This window comes from Falco cherrug, chromosome 1 (genome assembly GCF_023634085.1).
Source record: "Falco cherrug isolate bFalChe1 chromosome 1, bFalChe1.pri, whole genome shotgun sequence".
Lineage (NCBI taxonomy): Eukaryota > Metazoa > Chordata > Aves > Falconiformes > Falconidae > Falco > Falco cherrug.
In genome coordinates this window covers 8,771,610-8,797,512 of record NC_073697.1, presented here as the reverse complement: position 1 = coordinate 8,797,512, position 25,903 = coordinate 8,771,610, and the positions used below count along the sequence as shown (strand labels likewise).

Here is a 25,903-nt window from a genome sequence, read left to right as displayed (position 1 = left end):
GTATTTGTGTATCTTTCTTTTTTCCTGGTTGAACAGTACTTAGGCCTATTCTGAAGTAAGAAGTAGGAAGGGAAAATGACAATTCCACAAAATAAAATTTTGCAAAATCACCTCAGTGAACCAATATGTTTTCACAGAACAGATGGTTCATAATGCAGGTTTTTCACCGATATGGTTACATCATAAACTATTCTTCTAGCATAGATATTTGAGCTAGTTCTGTCTGGGCTAGCTTCAGCACTGGCATCAATTTAACTATTCCAGTAAAATACTTCATTCAACTCTGCTGAATTCAAGTCAGAGTCTTTCTCGATGTTTAAATATCCTGTCACTGATTTCTTTTTGTCCGTTACTTTTATTTTGATGTTCAAAGAAGTTTAAGTAATTAATAGGTTAGGCTTTTTCTTTTGCATAACTGTGATGGCAAATTCAATCATATCATGAATTTTCAGGTGTTATGCATTCTATATTTTAATTTCAGCTAATAAAAGATGAAAGGATTATTAGTAGCAAATATTTTGGCTGACCTTAGAATACTGTATTTCATTTTCCACTTTAAATGGTGGTATGTACATTTTCATTCATTTCTGTCTTTGCTTCTTAGCATCCTAATTTCCTCATAGGCTTCACACGGTTGATATCTTTAAGAAGCCTTTGATCTGTCTTGCACCTTAAAATATTTAATCTTTTTTGATTTGATGTAATCATTTTTGATGGGTTCTTTTGATGTCTCCATTGTATTTATTGCTTTGCTATATCTCTTCACTTTTACTTTCAAAAAGCCCTCTTTGTTAAGAGGTAGACATTACTTTCCCAATGTCACTTTCCTGGCATGTTCATGTATAAGAAATTTGCATCCTTTGTTTTTAATTTGAGGGGCTTTTGGACTATGCTAGTTCTTAATACTTACCCTCTTTCTATGACATCTACGACTGCTAAACACAATGAAAATGTGTCCTCTTGTATTTGGTGGCTGTACTACTGCTGCATCTCAAGATCACTCCTACATTAACAAAGGATAAATAAAGAATAGCCTCTTCTTAGAATAGTAGAACAAGAACTGCCTGAAATGTTAATAAAATGTCTCTCTGCTTTTTTGCACTGTGCTGTTGACTGGTTGATATATAGCCAGTTGAAGTCTTTTATGTTTTGGCCATTTTTTCTGCCTCTTAAAAGCTAACTCGGAACTACGGAGTGTGCTTCAGTTCTAAGAATCTGAACGAAAATACAGTGCTGAGTACTGATGGCAGCAAACTGGCCACCCAACATGTCTGCATACTGCAAATTGCATACTCTGACCAAAAAATTCAGTGGCGTGGTACTTTTCTATAAGAATTTTAATTATGGATGGTTGTACATAACCTTTCAGGAACAGTACACTTCCCTGATTCACCTGGTCTTCTGTAGTTCATAACATTTCTGATAGCTCCTGAGATTTTCTCTAGGAAATGAAAGGTGGGGGTTTGATTTGTTTTTTGTTTGATTGGTTGGTTTGGCTTGTTAGAGGGTTTTGTTACCGTTTTCATAGTACATCAAAAGCATCATTCAGTCTAAAGCCAGATAACATGGATAATTCAGAGAGCCCAGAAGTTGTCTCTGCCATAAAGTTTATTGCAGAGCAGACTGTGGTCATTTAAATGCAGGCCTTGCTCTAAGGCATTGGTATATAGCATCAATGATGCTCTTATTAGATACATAGGTGACATTCTTTTATGACACTGGGATTTATTTAGAGGAAAGAAATCCCCAGCTGATTTATTCATATAGCATTAAGGTTTCTTCTTATGAGCTGCTCAGAAAGGATTTAGGACAACACAGGGTCTATACTCATTTACAGTTCATAATACACTGGAACTATTTTCCTTCTCAGTGAAAGTCCTGTAACAGAGGCAACCATATCAATTCTTGGGACTTGATTATCAAGCATCTCCCTATAGCTGGTCTGAGCTCCTAGAATCAAGTGACTGGATGAGAATTTCAGCTTTTCTGTTAAGGAAATTGTAGATTTTCTTCCCTCATGACTGTCAACAACAGCTAGAAAATAGAAACCCCTAACCTCACAAATGGAAATTAAACTAAGACCTAAAATGGATTAATAATTTTAAATGTGTACATTTTCAAGACAATTGCACAGGAGACAATGAAGAAATTATCTATGGCAATAAAATCTGCCAGAATACAAAAAAAAAATGCACTTTAACCTCACCTTTTGAAGTGGTGCTGCAAGTCAATGTCGATGAACCTTCTTCATGTTCGACATTGTAGAAATATATCTTCTAGCATCTGTTACCCATAATTTGCCAGAGGTCAGTGGCCCAGCACAGACACCTTCCTTTCCACAAGCAAAGCCAGAATTTGCAGAAGGGTGGTCACACTCAGATTTTATCCCCACGAAAGAGAAAAGAGATTTCTTTTGTGGCATTTTTGGTAATAATTAATACATTAATTATAAATACATAAAAAATTGAGTGTTATTTTGAATAAAGTATTTGTGTACCTTTCAGGGTGGCAGATTCACATAACCCCTCTACCACATCTTGTTGAATATTAGTTTTATCACAAAAGAAATAATAAAAATTACATTAGAACTCTGTACCTTGCTAGAAGTAAGATAAATTGGTACAAATGCATCAACAATACCTGTATGTGCCTTCTTTCCATGTAAAAAGAATCTTCACATTATATATGTCAGTCAGCCAACCCTCATCTGTAATTTCAAGGTCTTTATTTCTATTTTAAAGGGAAGATCTGTGAAATAAAGAATACAGTTGAAGTTGTGATGAACTTTAGCAACAGTGGGTAAAATAGAGGGTTTCAAGCTTTTATTATTTGTATGACTGTATCTCAGTATTAATAACACCGAGAAAGGTTAACTACCATATTAGCGCTGATTTTTAGAAAAACGTCATTTTGGGGAAGCTAAATAGAGGGGAGTAACATCAAGATGAAATTAACAACAAAGAAATCATTCTTTCACTGAAGTAAGCCCCACAGACATTGTAATGCAATTTCTCGTTAATGAATGCATTAATAGAACTTTACCACAGAAGAATCCACTGAATTTTAAACTATCATAGATCTTTGTTCAAACTGCGTATGACAAAAACATTTTATATCAATTATATATTTCATTTGCACAGTTGGATGAAGTAATGATAGATACTGAGTTTATTTCCCAGTAACTCTGAAACAGTAATTAAAATAATTAAAATTCTTTCCACAGCATAAAAAATTGACAATGCAATGTCATTTGCAGATCCATCAGGAGGCTCACCGATATGGTGGGGGTTTTACATGTACATGGCTGCTGAGATCCCAGGTTTGAGGGAGCGAGAATTTATACAGCGAGTATCTGAACCACAGAATGTTCTTTCCCTCCCTTCTTGCCTGTGTACCAAAGAGTTTAGCGTGGAAGATGAACAAAAGTGGTTTCTATTAGTCCTCCTCTATTGCTTTTAAGCAAAGAGCAACCCAGGCTCACGCCGCAAGGCAGCCCCTAGCCCCATGCACCAATTCCAGCATTAGCAAGAGGCTTACCTTCTACGGACCTGAAGGTTATACAGGTTACTTACCAAGAGCCCAAGGGCCACATCCAATTTGCATATAAACTGTAGACATGTATTATAAGTGCATATAACCATATTTGGTATGCAGATGGAAAATAATGTATAGTGGTTCAAGTTCATTAGCAACGCCAGCCTGCAGTTCTGCTCTTTTGTCCCCATCCTTCAGTTACAGGAAGAGGGCAGCTGGAGCCCACATTATATGACTCAGCAGGTCTCATCTGGCCCTTGGGCTGCACATTACATGCCCCCGCTCCACTGTTTGATGTGCTGAACAATCTCCGATTTCTAACGGGGGATGTAAACTGATAATGAGATTGCTTTAGTGCTCTAAACCTCAGTGGCATTATCACAAAGGCCATTTTCTGGCTTTTGCAGTTGCCTGAAAGGGAAATAAACAGTAGAGGTGAAAACAGAACTGTTGTGTAAGTTACAAGACAAACATGGAGCTGCTGATTCAGGAGAAAGCATAAAATGGTTGCAGTCAAGTAGCAATTTTGTTTTCTTCTGATACATGTCACATTGAGTATTTATTGAACATGCCGTTCACATGAGCAGTCTCAAAGGAAGTTGCGTCATATTTCCACCAGAGTCTTAGGAACAACAGATAAGCCCTGCAAATACCTAACAAACATTACAATAGCATATTGTACCACGTGATCGTTTTGTGTACGATCACAGCATGCCAAGAGACGCGCTTTACATCAGCAACAAAACCAATGATCTGTTAAATGCAACATTAAACAATCTACTAGCACTTCTGTTTCCAGGTGTTATGACAGTCCATAATTACTTCTCTAGTTCTCACTTAACATTTGGGCTATAGCATAGTTTCTAGTTGTCAGGCATCATGTAATTCTATTTTAAAATTTGCTAAAGAAGTATAATCTTGAGAAACCACAAACAGCAGGGGCCAAATTTTAATAAATATCTCTGTTAATGTCACTTCAGTAACATGATTCCCACTATTTTAATCACAGGGGGTCTTTAACATGCCTTCAGGGACACAGTTAAAGCCAAGAAAAATGTCACGATTATTAACTGACTACAAAGAAAGAAAAGTAAGGAAGCTGTTTAAAGCATTGCTAGAAAATTACTCTCTTAATTAGAGCATTAGAACATTGTTATACTTCTCTTTTCAGTAGTGAGTGGCAATGACGTATATATTTATACCAGGGTAAACATAGAAGACACTGACCTTTACTAAAATCAGCTGGTAATGATTTTCTTGTAACATCCCTGAATTCCTGAAATTTATCTGTGCTGTCTGTGCCCCCTCTGTCCGCTTCTCCCTGTCCTGTCCCAGGTGGAGGGCATGTCACCAACCTCCTCCTTAAGCTACGTGTGCCCCCATCCGTGAACATCCAGCAAAGCACTGGCAGGGGACTGAGCTTCTCTGCACCCAGGGGTGTGCTGGATGCAGGCAGGCGGCACGATACACAGCTGTGCTAAATGAATACACTGGGACGCCTCCAGGATGATTCGATGGGGGGCTTGAAAAGTACGTGCCACAAAACCTAAACTCTTCTGTGTGTTTGCAGCTCAGTCAGGGCCTTATGTAATGACTGAGGAATAAATATAGGAAAAAGAAACTCACGCCTTAAATCTCTCCTGTCCCAACAGCCAGGACAACAAGTTTTGCATCCTCAACTTCTTGTGAGACTGGCTCTTTGGCTTTTCACCTGCTGGGATGGTGCACAGCTGCAGTAATAGGGCACAAATTGCAGAGAACTACATATTTTTAGACACCACCATTAGATCCTCATGTTCCACATATCTCAACAGTCCTTGGATGACACTGTGAAGAGGAAGAAAAAATATGCAACAGTACCATACTGAGAAAATGCCTTTCAAACACTTCCAAAATATACCAAGTGTCAGAACACCAGCCTGGCGCAGGTGTATGGTATTACACTAACTACTGCATGCTGCAAGTGAAGCCTGCTATGTCAAGTACTAGAGACAAAAAGTGTACATAGCTGAGAGAAAATACAGATTGGTCAGCAATAACCACATACTTCCATGCTTCATCCTTATCTAATCCTCGTGCCAGACCTTAACTTCAAGATGTCCTTCTAGCCTCTGCTGAAGTCTCTCTTCTCTTTTGTTTTAATACCCAGAAAATTCCTGCAGGTACCTCAATACTTGCCCTTACCCTTTCCGCATACTCTGTCCTGAGCTGGTTAAAGCTGTGGTTTATTAGTGCCAAAGACATCCAGCTAAGTTTGACCATCTTATTACAAACACGTGTCACTCTTCCACCAGGCTTTCACTGGCAGTAACAAGGGTAATCTTCAGTTTCCAGCATCCACTAATGCTGTAATGAGCCAGAAACCAAAAATCCAGGAAAATTAAATGAAACTGCTTGTGAGCTTGGTGGGTGCAGCTGTATCACCGATTTAGTTTGATGCAGGGGTTCTTTCAAGAGACAGGTCACTCCAATCCCTTGCTCTCCTGGTGGAAACAAGAAAGGTGGAGAAGCCAGCTCTCCCAGCATGCCCAGTGAAACTCAGAAAGGAAACCAGTGTCAAATTCATGCTGATAAAACACAGTGTGGACACAGGTTTAGGGACAGGACAGATGCAATCCATTCTAACCCCACATCAGTTAGTAAAGCAGACAGACCGAGTGAGCTCCACTTCTCCCTACTCAAAGAATGAATGAATTGACTTGACAAAACTGTATTGAAGGGCGAGGACCAAGTATAGGAAGATAAACAGAGTAATATATTCTTTCTCATTTTTGTTAATAGTTCCATAAAGAACAAAACTGACGGTCATGTCAGAAAATGAGGAACAGTCTGTAGCTCAGTGACAATACAGTTCACCTGAGCAAACCAGCGAAATGTGCCTTGGATTGAGCAGCTACCCTAATCCAATGCAAAAGCTTGCAGCCCTTTGGGGGGGAAATACTGAAAAACAGAGCTCTCTGAGCACCAGTACAATTTAATTTTCACTGATCTCTGAATGGTGTCTAAACCTAATATTTATTACTTTACTCTAGGAATTTAATTTGATCTCTGTTACTAGTAATCAAATCAATCCATTATTCTCTACGCAAAGTATTTAAAGTCTTTCCACTGTTTTCTTGGTGAAGCAACTGTTAAGAGCACTTGCTGCCTTCCAGCCTCCCCCTGTAATACCAACCTGCAACCTGTGATTTTTCAAATCATAGGGCTCTATTGCCTACCCAACTAGGTAGCAAGGCTATCCAGTATTATGCCCATCATCTGCTTCAGTGAGCCACTTCTTGCTTCGCTAGCTACTCCATTAGCCTTTCCAGTCTTTCCCGTCTGTAGCAGGGCTAAAGACAGTGTCCATATTGTTGAGGCAATTTCTTAAAGAAATTTTTCCTGTACTTTTCAAATCTAGGATTTTGACTCCACAAAGGCTGCAAAATCTTGCACTGGAGGAAAGAGGGGGTCATCGCTTAGCCCCAGGCGTACTTATTTTGCCTAAGCTGCATACTTTATTAATAATATGACAGCCTCTGTTTTATGATATCAGAGTTGGGTTGGTTTTTTTTTTGGTTACAGAAATGTTCCAAATATGATCAAACTTAAAATGAAAGCTGAACACATTTCAGACTGCCCCCCCGACCCTCCTTACTTGCCCTTCTCTGCACGGATGCTGACAGTGTACTCCTCCCCTCCGAGCTGCTGTCAGTCTGGAGCACTCTGGGAAGAGCCAGTCCTTTCTTTTAACCTTCCTGTCACACCTAGGAGTGCCACCGTGGGCAGAATGGCATTTACATGGAAGGGGATGCAAGGTTCAGTAAGCTAAAGAGACCTCAAGGGGGAAGTCACTGTGTAAACCTGCATTTTGGAAAATTTCCTGGGAGACATGATCTGCGGATTAGAGCCTTCAAACATAAGTCTGTGGATTCCCAAGAGTGTTTGCTAATCTCTGGGCACATTATCAAAACTAATCCTTCTTTTGGTCTCTGCTGAAATAAAAAGTGAATGCACGTTAAATTCTTTCAAAAAATGGATGAAAATTTCTGGCTCTATGATATCCAGGCTTTGGATCCCAGCTGGATGGAGTCACCTTCCAGCAGTCGAAAGGGTAGCCTGAAGAAAGGTGGGGTTTGAGCTGTATCAGGGATTACTGCTGCTATCAGCTGCCTGTACGTGTGTCTGCTCAGCTTATTCTGAACTGATATTCTGAGCTCTCTCTCACATCTCATGATACCACATTGAAGGCACTGGAACCCAGAGCAGGATGTGTAAGATATTCCAGAGTTTATCTGTGAGTAACCTAGACCCTTCTTCAGCCTGGCTTTTTGCTTGTTACCGGCAAGTGCTGCCCATTTTCAGACTCTTGTTGCTCGTCTTTGGACCAAATCCTTACAAATCTTAGACTCAGTAATTTGGACTTTATTTTCAATGTGCAAATAAAGACTTCTATGAAATTTTGTGTGATTATACATATCAGGATTTCCAAAGCCTACCACATATGAAAATAATCTAGAAAATAAGAGAAAAATTAAGTTCACAGCTGCTATCTTTATGTAAATACATGTGGGATTTTACAGCAACATAATTTTTCGTATCTTAGGCTCCTTCTTTTGTGTCAGAAAGTGGAAAAAAATAAAGGACCTAGGATATCTCTTTTATTAACAAAAGCCACAGCTGTTAAATTTTCTAAATTTTATAAATATTAAAACAGTTATGACTACCTCTAAATGTTGGTAGAAGATGAGGCAAGTTTTAACTTTACATTATAATGAAAATATCACCATAATGAGAAAATATAATAAACAATTATTTATGTCTACACAGTACAGAAATATCTTACTTGCAGGAATTCAGAAAAACATATACAGTGGGAGTAGTCTCTTAAATCATTAGTCATTTATCTGCTACTACTTTTGATCAACTGCTTTGAAACTTTCAGGCAATGAAGTTTATCCTTTGGAAGACTGTCCTAGACTAAACAGATCTTGCAAAGCAAGGATTCAGAAGAAAGGAAGGTATAGATCTGAACACACTGTTCAGTGGAATTGAAGTAACGAGGAATGTTACCTTAGGAGCATGTAGAGAGGAAATGGAGTCCATGTGAATTTCCCTGCAAGGAAGGTCTCAAGATAATTACACTGACTTAGAAGTTACAGTAATGTACTGTAAAATCATACAAGAGAATAAACTGTATGCAGCTCCTGAAGAAGAGTTACTATTGTTAAATAAAACACAAGAGAAGAGGAATTTCTGAACAATCTATTTTGTTTTGTGAAAGGACAAGATTTATCCCTGGCCTCTGTGAGCACTGGCTACCTGAATGATGTGGATCCACGATGCTTCTTCATTGCCTAAACCAGTATGATAAATTGGATAACATGCTTCCATCAGCCAGTTAGGCTTAGTTTTGCAGAAACTTCCTGTGCACCCCTACTCTGGATGGACTGTTGGGCAGATTCAGTAATGCTAATCTGCTTATTCCTTATGAACCGTATACAAGAATTGCACCGTTTGTGATCCAAAATACAGGTATGCCATTCTTTTACTCTAGTCAGTCAGCATGATCTCTGATAAGTAAATCAAACACTCTCTGCAAAGATTTTATAAGGAATTTATTCCCATTTTGGTTGCCTTCTTTTGAGAAGGATGTTACTAGCCAGAACACAGTTAAGAGACTAATCTGATAAGAGTTTTAGACCAGTAGGATTGTACATGATTTGAGGATGTACCAACACAATCCTTTGTTGAACTAAACACATCCTCTAATTTTACTTGTGGTTTGTGATTGGCTTTGGATTTGGGGTTATTTTGGGGTTTTTGTTGTTGTTTTTTTTCCAATCTCACAGCTCATGAGTTAGCTGTGGGCCAGGAGGTTTGGGAGAGGGGGAGTATTTTTGGTCCATTTTGCAATGAGTGAGAAAGAGGACAGTGACCTGGCGTTTATTTGAATTCCTTACATTACAGATCATATACACAAATATAATTCATAAATGTCATTCTACCAAAGGCAAGACATCTTAGCAGAAAATGCTATGTTATCTGATTACAGTACTAGTTGTTTAATTAATGTAATGAGTAGACAGGACAGTATCAGGCTAAGTAAGCAAGCTGCTAATCTTAATGGGACTCTGTTTGAAAGTGACGTATACTTCTGATCTGCTGATGGCTTTCGTTATGCTAAGACCAATGATGGCATATTTAAAAATATTCTACGTGCAATTTTGCTTTGCTTTCTTTATGTAATTTTCCTTACAAGATCATCTAAATTATTGTTTAAGTATTTATAGGGTGCTCACCTTCGTGGAAGAGAGTAGCTTACACTCTAAGGCTGCATACCATCAAATTAGATCTCAACTGCATACATAATCCAGGAAATTTCAGCATCTCCTTCAGCTTTGTGCAACACATTTATTCAGGTGGAATTTAATTAAACTGAACAAATTAAAGCTGACTACTGACTCATTTTAAAGCACTGGAGCAGAGAAGTAGACAGTGACACTGGGACAATTTGCAACCATCTAGGACATTTTCATCTCTCAGTAGCCCTCAATTAGCCATTAATAATTTTGAATTTTAAATTTGATTTGCACTGTGTAACAACTAATTTGAGAAGAACAGAGACCTGTTAAGCTATGCCTTTCAACAAGTCTCTCAAAAGGTGAAAACACCAAAGTACACACTTTTTGACCCCTACAAGCAACTTTATTGACCAATACAACCAACTGTATTGACTAATATATATATATATCACCTCATCATCTTTGCTTTATTAGCTTTTCCTTCATCTACTCAGATCACGACAGAACATAAACTGTGCTGTCTATACCCAGATTATAGAAACTGAGGCTACAGCTAAATGAGCCCTTTGTACACACATGTATGTACTTATCAAATTATAACTACAGAAACTGCAGAAATAAAACGGGTATTCAGAAAATCCTTTGCCTCTCCCAAACAAAAAAAATTTGTTTCATTGTCTTTACCAGTCAGATGTAACTCAAACCGAAATCTGTAGCAAGCAGTTGTAAAAGGCCAGTACAAAGACCATCTGTTTGCTCATTCCATGTGCTCAGACTGGCATACATGCCGCCAGGTTCAGTGTCTGAGCAGTATTTTCCCCAATCAATTGATCTACTTCTACTCTTGCTTGTAGAGGACCACGGCACAACCCTATGGCATTAACAACTCTATGAAAACCACACCTGACAATGTTTAACATAACCTGTTCTGAAAAGCCTCCGGTGAGGAAAGTCCCACAACCTCCACGAGTAACCCATTCTAGTGCTTAATTCTCCTTGCACTAGGAAAGGCTTTCTGACTGTCTAAACTGATCTTCCTTGGTGCAATTTCAGGCCATTATTTCCTTGTGTGCCAGTGGATATGAAAAATAGCTCTTTCCTTGAAACAATCTACATATTTGAAAACTGTTACTGTACCTCTCTTCTATCCTCCTTTAGAGAAAAAAAAAACCCAACCACTAGTTCTGAGTCTTTTCGCCTAGATGGTGCTCTCAAGCCCTCTGAGCATTCCGGCAATGCTCTCTTACAGAATAACTCCTCCTTGTGTTCCCTCTGGAGCTGCATGGCTCTGCACTGGACCTCATTTTAGAAGCTGTGCAATTTCCAAGACAGCCCACAAAAGGTAAAAGAATTGACTTACAAGACTGGATGCCCAGAAACCTCGCTTCATAAAAATGAAAGTTAAACCAGCTTGAGCTCTGACGCATGGCAGGGTCTCTAGATACCACCAAAATGCAGGAACTGTAGTAACTGAAGAGCAGCAACAGGTTAAAGATTCCACATTTCCCCAGAAAACTGGAGTGTACAAAATAGCCCTGGTATATGTTCCCATAAGTTTAACCATATTCAAAATAAAATCTGTCTCTGAAATAAGCATTTGGAAAGCAGAAGGAAAACATAAATCATCATGATTGCTAAAACAAGTTAAAAATAATGGATGAAACTAAAAATGAGCATCAAATAGCACAGAACATTTCAACAGAGTAAAATAGTGCTCAGAAAATGTTCACAACATTTGAACAGCTGAGAATGATTTTCCCTTTACTGAAAAAGACCTGTATGGAAACAACTGCAGGAAGAAAAACTGGTAAGGAAATTTACAATCAAAATCACAGGGGAAGAAAAGAATCAGAGTTGGCAGTATCAAAAAATATAGGAAAAAGGAAATGTTCTGATCTACTGTTAAAGATCAGGAGCACTTAACTGACAAGGCAGATAATACACAAATGATTTCCAATGTTAAAATTTTCCTACATACTAACAGAGCCATCTTCAGTGTGGTTTTATAATCTCATGTGCAAAACCACAGAAGCTGTCCATAAACAGTACATGAGAGAAGCACAAAGCTCCTGTGTTTGACATGGTGGAGGTCTGTGGAACTGCTCTATACGCTGAGAGTTGGGGTTGTCCAGCCTGGAGAAGAGAAGGCTCCAGGGACACCTTTCCGTGGCCTTTCAATACTTAAAGGGGGCTTATAAGAAAGATGGGGAAAATGTTTTAGCAGAGCCTGTGCAATAGGACAAAGCATAATGGTTTTAAACTAAAAGAGGGTAGATTTAGACTAGATATAAGGAAGAAACTGTTCATTATGAGGGTGTTGAAACACTGGAACAGGTTGCCTAGAGAGGTGGTAGATGCCCCATCACTGGAAACATTCATGGTGAAGTTGGACGGGGCTTTGAGCAATCTGGTCGAGTTGAAGATGTCCCTGCTTATTGCAGGGGGGCTGGAGTAGATGGCCTTTAAAGGTCCCTTCCAACCCAAACCTTTCTACGGTTCTGTGATTGTATGTGTAGTCCTATACTTCATGAAGCCAAGAAATACTCATTACATGGCTAAAAGCCTAGGGCTACCCAGAAAAACTGTAAATCAGGTTGTTTAATTTCAGTTGTAATTTAACTACGCAGAAGCCAAATCAGGACAGACTTGAAAAGCAGGGCCGTCTGCAGAACTTCCCGTGTACTTTGATGACTGGAATTTAATAGAGCTATCGCTCTCTTTTGCATGAGTAACATTTGTTACCAACCTAGTTCTATTAGATTTGTAAATTGTTCATAAGCAAAGTCTCATTGTCTTTAATACATTTGCTGTGCGTAAGATCTCCTGGAACAGTTTAGAAAACTAATTGTCAGGCTATTTTTGGCGAAATGTTTGGTTTATGTGTTCTCAGATTTGGATGACGGGTGGTTGCTGCAGTGTTTCAACTTTCATATTGGCTGAAAATCTTCTTGCAAATAATAACAAATCCTCATCCCCACCCCCTTTGTCATGGCATGTCCAGGAGGAATTCTTAGATGCATAATTGATCCATCTCAAAGAATTAAAACATCTGAGACTCGTGAACATTTGTACAATTGTTCAGTAGAAGATGCTAGAAGGCTCATGACTGAAAATTAGTAGCCTGCTATGGAGCATAACTATTCAAAATTTGACACGTGCTCAGAAACATACTTGTATTTATTAATCTGATTTAAAACCTCTGTTTATTTTTGAACCAGCTGTGGACACTAGCTCGGAAACTATTTTTACTACTACATTAAAGTACAAAAAATAGACAGTGCAGATGCTATGGGCACGATGTTTGGCTAGGATAAATCAACAGATTTTATACAAAGCTGTACTCCCTTTGACAACTGCAGAGATTTGGCCAAAGATATTGAACAGACTGTTAATAGATCTTTTTGAAGCTATTAAGAATTAGACAGGGTCTCCACCTCTTTACTTTTGATATTAATGACATAAAGGCATATAAAAGTGATGTTCCAACTTCTTCAAATTATCATTGAGCAGAAAAGGGCAGAATGATACCTATGAATAGACACAGAAGGAGTTAATACACTAATCACTTGATTTGATGACTGTGTCAGAGTTCAGTGCACATAAACAGTTCATGAATGAAGCATACAAATGGAATTATTTACTAATAGAAGAGAGCACTAATGTAATCAATAAACATAGAAGACATTTAAGAGTTAAAATATTGGCCCAAATGTTCATCTCTAAAGACTGCAGAGATTATGAAAACACAGTCTGTGCAATAACTATGAAGCTAAATGATTAAGCCCCTTCCTAAATTCTAGAAATGTCACTTTTCAACTGTGCTCTCTCTCACAAACCTATAATGTATCATATAATGGAAAGCATACTTATGTAATGTGAAATAATATGCAAATAGTAAATTCTGCATTTACGTGTCATTATGCAATATTTTTGGTCTGGAATACTTAAAATTTAAAGTTCTAGTCTGACAAACATTTCACAGATCTTGTTACCAGGTATCTTCCTAGCACAGTTAATTGGGCTACACAGAATAAATGATGCCTGGTTGTAAGTATTTGCAGGATCATCCCTAAAAGAGACAATATGACAGGTTTGGAATTCAGTGTTAAATGCTACCTAATCAAACACTGAAGAAGTATCATAATAAATCATTCAAAGTAAAGGAGGACTAGATGATACTAATCAAGATAAATTATATTCGACATATAAAAATGAAATATTAACTTGAGCCATTCAGCATGGTACAAATGACTGGGTATAAAAATAACAATCAAGACAGTCACTCAGGATTCAAACCCAAAAGAATTTAAAGGCAATGGACATTATTCTGACAGAGATTGTATTGTTATTTGGACTGTTCAAGGTGTCTAGCATTTTCCCCAATAAGTGCTGTGTCTACCATTTAGCACCCAGAAAGAATTTTTTGAGGTTTTTTTCTTTCCAATAATGTCTCCAGTTGTAATTTTTAAGGAAAAAGTGAAGACATGGATTTCTACCTGCCTACACTTTCCACAGTTCAGATTAGGAATTCTTTCCTTGCATTATACATATTAATGTCCTTGGAAGATAAACAGATTTGTTAAAGTATCCTTACAAGGTGATACTGTTTAGTATTTAATCAGTTATTCCCCAAAGTTTAAGTATGGGAAAAGACATCCCAAAAGCAGCAATGCTTCCATTTCTATGGCCATTGACAAATTTGTATTTGTCTACATATTTTCAAAATCTACTATCACTTACATAAGTATGTTTTGGAAGACAAAAATATTTTTCTTTAGTAGATAATCCTAGAAAAATTTAAAAAGATACACCCAAACTGTTGTTTTCCTCATGTTATTAGATGTAACTCAACATTGTTATAGCCTTTGGAGATTAACAAGAAAATAATGTCTCCATTTTTTTGTTTGTTAAAAAGGCAATTTACCTTTTTCTGCTGACAGACTATGCGTAGTTGTTTTCCTTGCTCAGCCCATGTATAATAGGTTTGTTTTGTAGTTTCTGTGCTCTTCCCTGCAATGGTAGAATGGGAAAAAAAAAAGGAAAGTGTAATTCTAATTCCACAGAAATTAGCTGACAAACTCTTTAGTAGGTAAGATGCTCTTAACAGTTCTAAGAATGACCAGATTTCAAGTTCATGGTGTTGTCTTAATGCTTGTAAAAGCTATTAACTCTGACAGCCTGCAAAACTGAAATCTTTTTTCGTTACCTCTTTTGTAGAACAAATGCGGCTGTAGTACAAGGTTTCCCAACTTCTCACCCAAACACCTTTTTCAAAAGATCATTTATACAGGAGTGAAACAGTAATAAATTCTTGTGGCATCATTCCCTAGGATGCCACCATCAGCTACAGTGCTAAGTGGCATACCCTTGGCTAGCTGGAGAGCCATCATGTTGGTCTTGAGAGAAGAGCGTATGTCTTGAGAGTGTCAGGAGCTGGAAAATGGTTAAAGACATTGTATAGATTATTTCAGCTTGAACTATATCTACTTTAGACCTTATTTTTCCAACTCTTTTGCAGGCTCAGTGGGAAAAAACACCTGGTGAAGAAGAAAATTGAGCATTTTGAAATGTTCAACACTGAGCAGCTATTCCTAGCTGCTGAGCACTCCAGAAGTTGATGTAACTCCCGTGCAAGAGGGAGGAATAAATTGGCAGCTCCTCACCAGCTGGCAGCAAAACGTCCACCCTTCCACATCTGTATCTTGGAGGTGAAAGAGTGACTGACAGTCCCGTGAAAGATATTAGCTTATAAATGATCAATAAAAGTCCCTGTTTTGGCAATACTTTTTTGCTTCTGCTGTCAACAGCTACGAGGATGGCAAGCTTCTTTTGTCTATATATTTTATTGATGGATAAGATAACCACAAATATATACACTTTCATTGTTCAATAGGATCAATACCACTTTAATGTTGCTTTAGCACTGATTTAAAGTTGTTTTATTTTTAGAGTTTCTAGTAAGGAGAAAAATCTCTAACTAGCTATAGATTCTGAGTCCTTAATGTAACATGGCTACCATTTTAAGAGCAAATCTAGAGCGGGAAACATGGCTGATTTTTCTTTTTTTCCTCATAATCACAGGACAGTATCAGGTTAAATATATACATATATAAAAGACTGAATAACATCTATGTAAAAGTGAAGATGCTAAGCATTAATTTCATTGACATCTCCATCACTGATTCTTTTTGTGACCTTAGACAATTAATTTACTCTCTGCTTATACTTTGTTTATTGTAAAAGAAGTTCTTCACAACGTTCATGTTTTGGTTGTTGTAGGACTTTGTGAAAAGGGGGGATGGAAACTGTTTGTGTTCATCAGATAAACTAGAAAGGCTTGCATTTTTATACATTTAATTGCCCTGTGCTCTTTACAAAGAACCAAGGGGAGAAAAGGCCTTCTGATAATCAGTCCTTTCAAAAGCATATTCTGCAATGTCCACAATATATTTAATTGAATAAATCACTGATTGGGAGTATCCATAAAAAGCACATACTTCCAATAGAAATCTTTCATTGGGTATTTTGCCATTTTTCAGTTAAATGCCTGAATTTGTTCACTCCTCAATAACTGAAACACCTCTGTTTATCTGGTCCTTTATATCTTGAGCCTCAAGCCTCATCAGTTGACCATACAAGCTGTGATAAGGTACCAGGTTTGTTTGTTTCAATTTTATGGCATACAAAGAAAAATTTCACAGGCCCTGCTAACTAACATTTGGAAAAAAGGAAGAGAGGGACATGAAAGAGCATTTCTTTTAAAAAAAACTTGCAATCTGCTATCTTTGGTTATACTGGCTTGAGACTGTCTACAGTGTGGGTTAGACCTGCAGCTGCACTCCATGATCATACAAACACCATCCGTCTCTGTTCCAGGTTTGTACTCCTGGTTTGCTTCCATTTGTACTCCTGGTTTGCTTCCAAAGGAATGTATAGTATGAAACAGGAATAAGAGTCTAAAATGTGTCTTGTCTAGACAAAGATATAGGCTGGGCATGCATTTATTGCTTGGAGTTAGCTAGTATTCATAGCTCACAGACAGGTATATGTAACAGTAAATAGAACTATCTAGTTTCATATTTTAACATTTTCGGGCTCTCAGATCCAACAGCATATGAAAACTTACTAATATAATAAATGTGATTTAATTAAATGTTCACGGATCTGTGCTCCATTGTCCCCCTGAAGGGTTACTAGCAGTGTGAGTCAGATCCTTGAAAATCGTGAGCAACCTGTTCCTTTTCCGGCAGTAGCTAACCTAGGTGATACCACTGAAGCAGAATATTCAAACAAGGGAGAAGCACACAGTCCAAAGAGGTCTGTTAGTTAGGTTTATGCTTCCTTTGCCCAGTGTACCTACAAAAGAAAGCACTAGTAAGTGCAGGGAGGAGAGCCACTGCAAAACCAAGTTCTTTCTCTGATATTCACATCTTTCAGATATGACAGTGAAATGCTTCAAGGGATACAACTAAGCAAGAGCGAGCCATGGTAAAGACACAAGGCAGGCCCCAACCTGTGATTACAAACACAGTTTAACAAGCAGGCAGAAATCTCATCAAGTTCTTTTCTGAAGCAGACAGCATCTCCGTCCCTATAGGTGGAACTGAAATAGGACTGTAAAATTCCCAAAGAGGAATATATCTCATAGACTGCAAACAGACTGACAGTGATGTTGTCATACTCTGTGCTGTCCAGAAAGTAGATTATCAAGCACAAGTTTCAGAAAGAACACCTGCAGCAAGTTCAATGTGGTGTAAAATCTGATAGTGACTCTGTGACACATAAGCAACATTAAAATCAACAGGAGTTTCAACACCATTTGGGATTACAGCCTTAAGTCAAACAGCTGAGGTCCCTCATATTGTCACAAACCTGCAGCTAAATCATACTACCAATTTATCTACAATAATTTGTGTTCATTATGCCATGGTTTCTTTCACATTTTCCTAATGGCAATATTCATGCTGTTATCCAATACCTTATATACAATCAGAACAAAGTGACTATACTTTCTTTTTATGCAAGGCATGCCCTTTAGAATTCATTTGTCATAAAGGTAGAGTAACATTAGATATCTACAACAAATGCTAAATTTACCTTGTATTCACTGTATCTCCGCTTCCAAATTCACCATGTCTTCCATACTGCCAGGTCCTGTAGAGTAAAGGCATTGCAGGCTTGATTCTGAAATTTCTCAATAAATATATTAATTTTGATCTCTTCATTCTCTGGCATTCTGTCAGCAAGGCATGGCAACATAAATAATAAAAATAGAATATAATTACTGTGGAACTATTTTGATGACTATGACCTCACATTTTTAAAAAGCAGTGGCTTGATCAACAGGTTAATGCCAGTTGTGATTTTTAAAATGAAAAAGTTCCATTTCATTAAGAAATAATACAAAGAAAGTAACCCGCATCTTTTACAGAATAGAAAAGAGTAACTTTCAAGTATCTGTTATGCATGCATTTATCTGGATGTTCACATTATCCCATATAATACAATCATTATAACAAAAAAAGCTATAATCCAAGTTCTTAAGTTCTACAGAGAGAGAAGATGGAGAACATAGGAAAGACAAATTAACCTTTCCTTTTCCTTCCTCCTCCTGCCAGTCTGGAGCCACACACTGGGTCTAATGCTCAGCACCTCCCAGGCTGCTGCTCAAGCCCGGAATATGGAGTAATGTATTCAAATTTTTTCTGTGATAAGTCAACATGAACCCGTATCCCCTGTATATTGCTGGCCTACAGTCAAAATTACGTTTTCCACTGGTCTGCGTAGGTGTGGATATTATTGTCATAGTTCTCAGCAGTTGTACAGATAAACCCTTACTTTACATCCCATGCTTCTGAAAGACATTCAGCCTTGTCTGTGTTTGTATTTTTTAAGAAAATTGTCTACATTCTGGAAACACAAATACACAAGACATCAAGGTTTGCATTCACACTGGTTCTAGCACCCCTGCTCTACAGCGTGTTCAAACAGTAAAGCAAGAAGTTTCTTTGAGAAATCTTTGCTGAATTCTCCTTTCTCTTCCTCCTAGAAGCTCATGAAAGAAATATAATAATGAATGGAGAGTACTAAACCAAAGAAAAATCTTATTTCAGAATAATCGGAGGACAGGAAAGATAGCACGGTGCTTTTTGGAATAAAGTAGACATTCCAAAGCCCCTTGTGCTGTGAGGCAAAATCATGTCAATGCTTGCTTCACAAATACATCTGGTGATGAGGACAGACATATCCACCACAGACATGTAGCTTTTGGGGCTGGTTCCTGCATCTCTTGTCTCTTAAGCCTCTCCAATACAGGTCATGCAGGGAAAGAAGTGGATATCAGAGAGGAGTTTCATTTACATCTGCTTGTACCCAGCAGAGATTCCAACAGAGACAATATGTCACCAGCTCAGGTCTGAGGAACTATTTGGCTGTTCCATTTCTGCCTGCAAGTGATTTGGACTATTATACAGAGTTAGGAAGCTGTAACTCAGTTTTCATTAGCTGTAGGGTAAAATGTTACTTTGGCATGGTGATTTACATTGAGATTAATCACAATCATGGTCATGGCAAACTGTGATCCTGTTTTGTTCTAGTGATTTGATTGTCCTGCACGTACTAAGTCAAAAGACAACTGAGTTTGTATTCTTGGTATTGCTTGAAGGTAACCACACTGCTGCTATTACACATTGGCTGCCTGAGTTAACTGATTATATGGTTATTTAATGTAGCTAGGTGGTAACCCTTATGTCATTATAATGATTCAATTGTTACAGTCCTAAATAAAAGTGGACAATTTGGACCAGGAGCCTGAACATCTGACAAGCTGTGTGGCGTCTAGATCCAATGTTGTGGTTCAGCACACTATACATATGTGAGCAGCTGCACCATTTAGCTGTGGATCCAGGCTCGGGCTGGAACACCCCAGGCTGGTTTGAACACTTCCTTCCAAATTCTGGCGGGTTTCAGCATGATGGTTTTCAGCGAGGCCCATTTTTAACAAAAGCAAATGAGAAACTACCCAGAAATAGCACTGCATATCAATTTTCTGCATCAATGTATAATGCAATGGAAACAGATGGTACATTCAGGCAGTGTCACCATTTGGGTTTTGGTGACTACTCCTTTTTTATGTTTGATGGTATATTTATTCTGTCTATTTCCATTGCCGAGTTGTTTCAACACCTGTATAAAATAGGATACCACTGTAAAGTGAGTGCTATGTAAACTAATCTGGGTAACATATGCAGCTTTCTCAGTCTTGAAGTGATTTTCTGACCAATGGTAAAGCATGCCACTTTTTGGGGGTGATCAACACCGTTCACTTGGTTTCTAATTCCAGAAAGAGGGGCTAATTTATCAGGGATCGTGAAAAGCCATTTCCAAAGCCATGAAAGGTTCCTCCTATTTTTAGGAGGCATGTTTTGTGTTAAAGATAAGTCAACAGGTCATTTATTTTGATATTGTATTCCACACAGTATTTGTATTCTACATTTTCTACAGTATTTACAAAAAAGGCCAGTATGGTGATCTAAATTCAGGGCACACAGCTCAGAGAAGATTAATTCAGATAAGGCTTGGGGCAACACATAGCTTATGCAATTTACTGCCACCATTTCCACTGAGTCTATGCTGATTAATTCAGCTGCAGCAAAAAAGTGACCATTGTTTTTTTAAGGGAGGAGCATGGTCAAGGTTGCTGGGTTGTATACTGATATTGTATAGTACTGAAGCAACCCCCTCTAGTGTCTATAGGCACTCAGAAATTTGCCAGTTAAACGCGTTCATCAGAAAACATCCATTCATTAAGAGATTCAGTTGCTAAAATGCGTTAAATATCTCACGCCCAGAATAAAATTGATGGTCATGATGAACAAAAGCAATGAAGAAGGCCCAGCTGTCTATTGTTAACGCACAAAGCAGTAGATTTAATTTCGAGGGCCAAACCCCCTTTTCCATTCTCCAGGGTCCCCTGCTCACTGTTCTCTCTCACACCCTTCAAGTCTTACTCTACCTTGCATTTGGTAATTACTTCCTGGAGCAAATATTTGAATCTCAGCAAAATAATAAAATTGCCAAGCTAGAAAGTATTTCACCTGCTCAGTCTTCTTTTTCTAACCCCAAGCCCACTGTATTGAATCTTTAAGTTCAGACATAACGATTTTCCTTCAAGTAAAGTTTCTCTTTGGGTAATACAGGCGAATAAATATGCACCCTCTTGAACTGTTGAGTGAGCACCTAACACCAACTCTAACACTATAAGATTCTGAGTATCCTCTCTGCTGTACAGCAAACTTCTACGCTGGATAAACGGATACAAGCCATTTATCATAAAATAGTTTCCCTGTACCCATCAAAGATAAATTACGACTAATGTGAAGTATTGCAACAATTCTCGCACCAGCTCAGACACATAACAGCTTTGGTAACTCGAGAAGGGGTCATTGGGTTGTGAATGACATCCCGAAAGGTAAACCCTGACAACTACAGGGAAAAAAAGGGGGAAAAAAGAGGAAAAAATGGAAGAGCTTATGTACTGTGCTATCTAAAGAAGGGAAGGAAAATGACTGATAGTTCCATGTAGTGCATGAAAAGGGGGAAAGATCTGAACTGACTGAAACAGTGTAGTTAAGAAAATAATCAAGAAATGGTCTTCTGTATGACGTAAAACAAATTATTCAAAATTTATATGACTTGGGTTTGTCATTTTGTAAAATGTGGGTATATGTTCTTGTTTTCTGTATTTATAATATGAAGTCTCCACAGCAGAGTCTATGGAACCCAGCACAGTTGGACCAGATCGCAGCTGCAGTCTTTATATTCTACAGTATTCATCAATTAATCTTATTTGTTATGTACTTATGATAGCATGGTCTTCTGTATTAGTGAGGTTGGTAATACTGCCGAATTTACTAACAATACATTTCAATCAGGTTGCTGTTGAGAGTCAGTATAGAGAGCTCCTCAGCAGCAGCACGAAGACAAGAAAATTCCCTAGATGTGCCAGCCACAGAACCAGCACATGACCTTGCCTTGCACAACCACTGTCTGAGACAGACAGAGAAAACTACACGGTATTTACTTCCTGGTGAAGGACATGATTAAAGTTAGATTTACATTGAGAAGCAAATTAGCACATTATGTTATTCCCGTATATCAGAAAAAGGAATGACTGTAAAATATCTTTGTTTACATACTGTAATCTATTTACCTGATATTTACAGATAAATAAAAGAGACACAGATCAGGCATAAATCAATGCAAATCATATGTTTATGTTCATCAATTGAACCTTATTTTTTGTGACTTGTTGATAACCTATTATTTCAGTAATGAAAACCAAGTAAAAACTTCCCCCAAAAGAGCAAATTCTTTTTCTATTTACTATGCAAATAGAAGCAAACCGCACTTTCTGTTTCTAATTACATCTCTACCTGTTCCTCAATCAGGTAAATTGCTATTAGCTTCTTGCTAAGTTATTTTTGGGACTATTTTGAACAGAATTATTCTGGTTGCTGTAATTAAGACTTCTAAAATTAATATTTAAATTTTATAAATGCTGGACTATGGCATCCTGAGAAATAATAATTACCTGTCTGATTGCAGAGTTGAAGTGAGCTGTTATGTGCATTTGACTCTCTTTAATCTTGCAGCCTGTATCCCTGTTCACTTGAAAAATGTTATTAAGTTCTGAAGCTGATTATATGGGTTGGTTTGTGAGTCAGACAGCCAACCCTTCAGGCATCTAAAAATAATGTTCTGTTTCTTTTGTTAAGGGGGCAAAAAAATAAAATAAATGCCTGTACCACTTTAAGCAACCTGAGCTAGACCTTAGAGTGAAAGCCCAGCCTGGTCCAAACAATTCAAAAACCTCACATCAAACCTAAAGTTCTTTTTCGGTGCTAAAGGCAGGGAACAGAAAATTCTTGATCTCCCCAGCTGAACATCGAGCTGAGACGGATGTCAGTATCTTGTCAAGTCTGTCTGCAGTTCCTCTCTTGAGGTCTGAGACTCTCTAGGCTTTGATAACAGCAGGGAATTTGAAGCAGGGAATACAAGAAATGATTAATGTAATTGCTCAAAAATAGGAAATAACTCCATCACAGGTTATTATCTGCAGTGAGGTTATGTTTGTGAATGGGAGAGTTCAGTGTGCATATATAACCCAGAATCACGAGATTCCTAGAAAACAAGAACTACAAATTACTTTAAGGATGAAATACCCTGAGAGAGCTCAGTTCAAGACAGAGTAGGTGTCCATGTGTCCATTACCTTTCATGCCTCTGTTTAGAGGTCGTCACAACAAGAGTGGATTTCGTCAGATGCATTAAGGCACTGATGGTGCAATTTTGTTTCCTGTTGGTTCTATTTTTTTTTTTTTTTCCTCCTTGGAAATTATGTTCCTAGCCAAACGTTTTAATTTTTGTAAATTCACTGTACTGGGTTTGCATGGCAAGGTTTTGGTAGCGGGGGGGGTACAGGGGTGGCTGCTGTGAGGAGCTGCCAGAAGCTTCCCCCATGTCCCGCAGAGCCAATGCCAGGCGGCTGCGAGAGGGACCCGCCGCTGGCCGAGGCCGAGCCCCGGGGCGATGGTGGCAGCGCCTCTGGGGCAGCGCGTTTAAGAAGGGGGAAAATGGCGCAATGGCAACTTCAGCTGGGGGGAAGAGTGAGACTGTGAGAGCAGCAGCCCCGCAGCCCCCGGGCGGGTGCAGGAGGCCGAGGGGCTCCAGGCCCTGAGCAGATCCCCCCGGCAGCCCCTGGTGCAGCCCCCGGAGGGGCAGGCTGTGCCCTTCAGCCCCGGGGAACTGTCTCCCGTGGGGGGGCCGCAGGCTGGGGCAGGGCAGGGGGCGAGGGGCGCCCACCGAATTCGCCCTGTCCCTGCCCTCAGCTGTGCCAGGGGGAGGTGGGAGAGACATCCAGCATTAAGTTGAGCCCGGGAAGAAGGGAGGGTAGGGAATTTGAAATCTGATTTGAAAGGTCATAATTTCAACTAATTTCCCCAAGCGGAGTCCGTTCTGCCCGTGCGGTAACTGGTGGGCGCTCTCCCTGCCCTTACCCCGACCCACGAGCGTTCCGCTCTGTGTCCCCCCTGCCCGGCTGAGGAGGGCAGGGACAGGCGGCTCCGGTGGGCACCTGGTGTCCGGCCAGGGTCAAACCATTGCATTCACCCAAACGTGAAGAGCAACTCAACTTAAAGAACAATAGAAAAGGCAGATGGGGGAAAGAACAAATTCCATTACGGCATGAAAAGGAAAAATGAACCACTTAACGAGTCCAGTTTTCAAAACTAAAGGTCTACCCTTACTGTTCCTAATGTGAAGCAACCTAACTAACATTTGTTAATAAAAAGCTGATTAAGACTCAGTGGAGAAAGACTGTTTTTTCTGTAGTGATTGAGTTAATGCAAGACTTGAATTGCCCTCTAGAAGCTTCTTTTTATTGATTATACAAGAACTTAGGACAACTACACTCTTAATTAGGATCCTCAATTAAGTACTTAAAATTTGGTGGGATCAATGCCAACCGAAGCAATTACCCTCACTTTTTTGTACAAATAGAGGGCTACATCACATCTTAACTGAAAACAAATGGTTTTCAGGGACCTTTTGGGGAGCTAAAATGGCCTCTGCAATAGTGTTCTTTTTTGCCTTCCCTTCTGCTGAAGGATTTACCCCTACTCTGTGTTTTCCACTGTTCCTGTACAAAACCACAGCGATACAGAGTGCAAGGATACAGACTCACCCCTTCAATACTGACATTAACACACCTAGGCAAGCACCTTGGCGAAGAGCCCCCAGCACGCCTGCTCATGTCCCCCTCTCACCTTCAGCCAAAGAACTGTAGTCTCCTCCCACATTTCTGGTGCTCTATGATTTCAGTTGTTCATTAGTATTCTTACCATAGCTTTCCTAGAAGATGGGGATAGGAACTTACAGTCATTAGGTTCCCTACCGCATATTTGTCAAATTTCTCAAATCTGAGTTTCATCTTGCTTCTGATTGCCCTTTTTATTTCCTATGCTTACACTATAAGCTTAAGAATATACCGTATACCAGCTATTTGCGTGTTGCCACAATCATTGCATAGTAATTCCATACATGACTAATTAAGCATCAAGCATCAATTTGAACTATAACTGATCAATTTTTTAGAGAACGTTTAAAAAGAAAAGACTTCAGCCAACTGTTCCTTGCTTTATGTGATTTGACTTGTCAATATGAGAGATTATGATATTTTAATCTTAATTATCATAATTTGAAAATTGCTTTTTCAAATCAGAGCAGTATTGCAGAATGGATTTAACGGTTTTAATAATTCCAAAATCATGCACTACTTACAATAATTAACAACTGTCTGTAATTATGGGTGCATAGGGGTTTCTCTGCTTAATGCAAAGTGCCCTGTTGAAAGTCAAGGTATTTCATTGGGGAAGGACATAAAATGTCACATGATATGCTGAACAGAAAGCTTTGCTCTTCTGATAGAAAGTAACACCATTTGCAAATTAAAGTTTAACATTTTACTGTCTTTAAAAGCTGCTGATCTATTTTAGGAACCATAAAAAAAACATATACAGATATCCATATGTAGCTGTGTACTCAGTAGAATGGATGTGGCAGGATAATTTTGCTGACAGTCTGTTACGTAGTCTGGTTATTACTGAGAAAACAATAACACTGGTCTGTGCATGGTGGTGGTGGTTCTCATAACCACATCCTATTATTTTCTGAATCAGCAACTAGAAGCACCCATAACATTTACACAAAATAAGACAAAGCACCTAGTGAACTAATGACATTTTCAACCTGAGGGAAAAAAAAAGACTACTCTGAAAGTGATCACAAAATTGCTTTTGTTTTTATGCCCAAATAGTATATCTTTCTTGCTCTAAATATAGCAGTGCTGGCAATCAGAATGGTCAATGAGTTTAAAGCATTTTCCTCAAACAAAATTTGAAAATCAGTCACCTAACATTCAATTTTCCTCTAAATTAGGAAATAATTGTAGTCAAAGTTATAAATTATTCATAAATGAAGTTATCTCTGATTTGGAGTGTTCATGTTTTTAGTGTTCATCTTTGCCTC

At 38.6% G+C, this 25,903-nt stretch overlaps 1 long non-coding RNA gene across 1 annotated transcript; it reads right to left on the bottom strand.

Moving 5' to 3' along the window:
* Positions 1-910: 910 nt before the first annotated feature.
* LOC129737316 (uncharacterized) lies at positions 911-17,974 on the bottom strand. Its single transcript, XR_008735036.1, has 4 exons — positions 17,916-17,974; positions 2,641-5,361; positions 2,207-2,374; positions 911-1,003 (listed from the first exon to the last, which is right to left on the bottom strand). It is a non-coding gene; the product is annotated as an uncharacterized LOC129737316 (long non-coding RNA).
* Positions 17,975-25,903: the final 7,929 nt, after the last annotated feature.